Below are 4,877 nucleotides of genomic sequence, written 5' to 3'. Positions count from 1 at the left end.
AGGCTGTCCTTTGGCTGTGGAATTCATAATTTGTGTGGACTTTGAATTTTATGAGAAAATGAACTTAAAAACTTGAACATAAACTTGAATTTTATTTACTCATGAACCGTAAATAAATAGAGAAGGGTAAAAAAGTGGAATTGTTAGTGAATTTTCATGTAACAACTTTTTTTTAAATATATATATATATATATATATATATATATAATAAGAGAAGTTCTCTTAGCAAGGAAGTCTGTGTCATTTTTAAATCATATAATGGATTATTAGGGTGGTGATTTAATGGCCTAAAAGAATTTTTAAAGTAGTTAGTACGTATTAAGACATAGGTTCAAATTCCACAAAGAGGCCGCCCACTTGCCGTTTGTAATTAAAACAAAAAAACAAAAAAAAATACGGATACTGGCCGGGCATTGATTTGGTCTTTTTGGAGACTTTCCGCTTTAATCATTGGCCTTACAAAACTTATCTCATTCGGTTGAACTCAGTCCCACGGCCACGGGTCGTCGGAATTTAATTTATATGAGAAATGAAATTAAAATGTGAAATATTTAGCGCTTTTTCCGGAAAGAACTTATTATATAAGAACCATTTCTGGTCCTTATACGAAGATATATAACCGCATAAAATACGCGCGATAGATCGCCAAGTTTATAGCTGAAACTCCAATGGCAAGCAAAAGCTTGAGTCTTTCATGGCTGCTGCTCATCAGTCTCGCCTCCACCCTCCTTGTCGCTCATTCAGTTTCTCAGAATGACCGAAAGGTAGATATCTCTCTATACTCTATAGCTAATGTCTAATGCATTTTATGGAAAGCGATCTTCTGATTTAACAGACTTCATTTTCTACCTATAATGTTGTGCACGCAGGCTTATATTGTGTACATGGGCAACAGGAAGATGGACGAGGTTTCCACATTATCCCTTCACACAAGCATGTTACAAGAAGCCATTGGCAGGTTATAATTGCAGTACAATGAAGCCATTATATACAAACTTGTCATCTGATGCTTGAATTTCCTGTTATGTGTGCTTTTCGAATTGTTCATCAGTTCATCATAAGTAAACTATTTCTTTCAAGATCCTGATTAAATTGGGTTTTCTTTTTTCTTTTTTTTCTTTTTTTAAACTTTGTTTGCTCTATAAGTAGACCATTATGTCACTCGACTTCAAAACTTTTCTTTTTCCAAATCATATTCCTTCTGTAATGTTTTTCTGTTTGACCTCCAACATATTTATATACCTGCATTCTGCAATGTTGGACCAGAATCATTGCTCTATAGCTACCGCAAAAGTTTCTATGGATTTGCAGTGGAATTAACGGAAAAAGAAGCCCAAGAAATGGCTGGTCAGTGAACAAAATCTCTCCCCCACCAATGGTGGGAATTCTTGGAATTTTCCCATGCTTTCAACATCTATTGCGACATATTGATGTTGTGACAATGAATGTTTATGAATGAATGGCGTAGTGTCCGTATTCCTAATGAAAAGAAAAAGCTTCAAACAAGAAGATCATGAAACTTCCTCAAATTTTCGCAGAAAGTTCAAAAAACAGCCGTTGAAAGCGACATCATTATTGGAGTTATTGATAGTGGAATTTGGCCGGAGTCTGATAGCTTTGATGACAAAGGATTTTGTCCACCACCTACAAAATGGAAGGGCACCTGCCGAGCCTCAACCAATTTTACTTGCAACAAGTATGTATGTTCACTAAATGCACAAACACACACACATGTAGAAAGGCTCAAAACTAATGAATGTTTGTAACTTGTAACACAATTTATGCAGTAAAATCATTGGAGCACAATATTACCGTAGCTCTGGAGATTTTGACGAAACTGATATAAAATCTCCAAGAGACTCAGATGGCCATGGGACGCATACTGCATCAATAGCAGGTGGGAGCGTGGTTAACATGGCAAGCGTGCAGGGCATTGGCTTGGGAACAGCACGAGGAGCGGTTCCATGCGCTCGCATTGCTGTTTACAAAATATGTTGGTCCGATGGCTGTTTTGATGCTGACATTCTTGCAGCATTTGATGACGCCATCGCTGATGGCGTGGACATAATATCTATTTCCATCGGTGGACTTACTGGGAACTATTTTACCTATTCAATTTCCATTGGTGCGTTTCATGCTATGAGAAATGGAATCTTGGCATCAACTTCTATTGGTAACTGGGGTCCAGGTCGGGCAACCCTCACAAACTTTTCGCCATGGTCTCTCTCTGTACGTGGCTGCAAGCGCTATAGATCGAACGTTCGTTACTGAGGTCCAATTGGGTAACAACAAGATCTATGAGGTATTTATAAAGTCCATCCCCTTTTTTGGTCCTCTGCTATGCATCCAAATATTCTGTGCAATTTATCCAACCATTTGCTAGCTTAATCATGTGGAATTAGAAATAGTACACGTGCCTTGAATTAACACTTGAAACTAATTTGGAGAAACCATTTGCTCCTGCATGTGTAGGGACTTTCAATTAATACATTTGACCTCAAGAATGAAACTTATCCAATAATATATGGCGGTGACGCACCAAACACCACACAAGGTTATTCGGGGCTCTCATCCAGGTAACGACAAAGTCAACAAAAATCCAACATAATTCCTTGTTTCAAAATAATTAGTTTGATGTGTACCCGTAGACAAAGGGAATATGTTTAACCTTTTGCTTGTGTTTGCGCAAAACTATCAAACAAGAAGGGGAAATATTTCTTGTTTTGTTGCAAAATATTTGAAATATTATGGTTTTCACTTCAATATTCCTATAGATAGACTTGACGGTCCATAATTAATTAAACAAGTCGAACACTATGGACTATCACGTTAAGCTCACAAGAGATACATAGTAAAAACTATATTATCCTTGTCTGCACTCGAAAAATAATAGTTAAAGTTGAACTTATTGGAACTTATTATTACAATGTAGGTTTTGCTACCAAGATACGCTGGACCAAAATTTGGTGAAAGGTAAAATTGTTCTTTGTGATGGCTTATGTGAAGGGACAGGGCCACTCTCAGCTGGTGCAGTTGGCACTTTGTATCAAGGCCGACTCACTGATGTTGTTGCTTACTCTTTTCCCTTGCCCGCATCTTCCCTTCGCTCGAACGATGCTCGTAGTGTTTCCATATACGTAAATGCAACAAGGTATAAATCTAAAATAAATTAGACCATAAAGAAGTTCATGAAACATATATACTAGGCTTAATTATGAATATCTATGACAGGAGACCAACTGCGACTATTAGTAAGACCAATGAGCGTAAAGATACATTTGCCCCTTACATTCCCCCCTTCTCATCAAGGGGTCCTAATCCTACTACACCCAACATTCTCAAGGTAATTAACCTTGTAATAATCATATTTACATTTGCTTCCTTTTCATACTTTTTCTCATTAATTGGAATTTTTTTATTTTATTTTGTTGTAGCCGGATTTAGCTGCACCCGGAGTTAACATTCTAGCAGCTTGGTCTCCAATTTCCCCAATTTCTGAAGTGGATGTTGATAAGAGAGCATTTTCATACAATATACTGTCTGGGACATCAATGGCTTGCCCACATGCTTCAGGGGTGGCTGCCTACATCAAATCCTTTCACCCTACATGGTCCCCTGCCGCTATCAAGTCGGCTCTTTTGACTACTGGTAATAGCTATATCTAGTTCCCCAATCTTGATTATTTAGTGCCGAGTACCATAACCACGATAAACTCACTCTAATTTGATGGATTATTTGCAGCTACCCCCATGAGTGCTGGAAAGAACCCAGAAGCTAAATTTGCATACGGTGCAGGCAATGTAAATCCTATTCAAGCTATGCATCCAGGTTTAATATATGATATTGATGCACTTGACTACGTAAGATTTTTGTGTGGACAAGGATATAATACCAAGTTATTACAAATTCTTGCTGGGGACAACAATACTTCTTCTGAAGCCACCAATGGAAGCGTCTTCGATCTAAACTATCCTTCCTTTGCCTTATCCACGCCGCCCTCAGAATCTATTAGTCAAGTTTTCAATCGGACCGTCACCAATGTTGGATCACCAATGTCTACATATAAAGCTATTGTGACCACCCCGCTTGGACTTACAATCAAAGTAAACCCTAGTGTTCTATCATTCACATCACTTGGCCAAAAACTATCATTTGTGCTCACGATCGAAGGAACGATAGAGAATTCCGTTGTCTCTGCTACTTTAGTGTGAGATGATGGTACCTTCCAAGTGAGGAGCCCCATTGTAGTGTCAGTTGCATGATCTGTGCACATTCTATTCTACATGTATTACGTAATTGGAGCAAAGGCTTTGAAAAAATATGCATATGAAAGCAGTGGCAGAACATAGAGGAAAATAGTTGTAATTTGAGCATTTGCTAAAGTTCTGCAATGCATTGCAGTGCACTAAATAACAAGTCTTTTTATACTTTAGGTTCCTTTGTTTCGATGTAATTTTCGTTCAAAAATATTTTCAAACAAAATTGTTTTTTAGAAAAAAAATAAAATAAAATAGTGTTTTGACTTGTATGAAAAATGAGTGCCAGCATAAAAGTATATTTTTCAATATTTTATTAGAAATATGAACAATTTATTAATATTTATAACACAAATCCCAACAACAACAAAAATCATGATCTAATCACATAAGATCATATAAGAGAGAAGTTGCCTTAGTAAGGAAATTTTGTCAAAAGAGAAATGGTATTTAGTAGATGAGTAATGCTACACACATTTCTATTTTTAGAAACTCACTCTCATACTCTCTCGCATGACTTTTGAAATCGTCATTAATTTTGCGATGAATCATTATTGATTTTGATTAACGATAATTTTAAAAACTACATTAGGGAGTGTGATTAGCTAAGAGTGTGAAAGC

General features: G+C 36.8%; 1 pseudogene; it reads left to right on the top strand.

Annotated features, from left to right (window-relative positions):
* Positions 1-612: 612 nt before the first annotated feature.
* Positions 613-4,405, top strand: LOC132165800 (cucumisin-like; annotated as a pseudogene).
* The last annotated feature ends 472 nt before the right edge of the window (positions 4,406-4,877 follow it).

This window comes from Corylus avellana, chromosome ca1 (genome assembly GCF_901000735.1).
Source record: "Corylus avellana chromosome ca1, CavTom2PMs-1.0".
Taxonomy (NCBI): Eukaryota; Viridiplantae; Streptophyta; class Magnoliopsida; order Fagales; family Betulaceae; genus Corylus; species Corylus avellana.
This window is presented reverse-complemented; position numbering and strand designations above follow the sequence as displayed.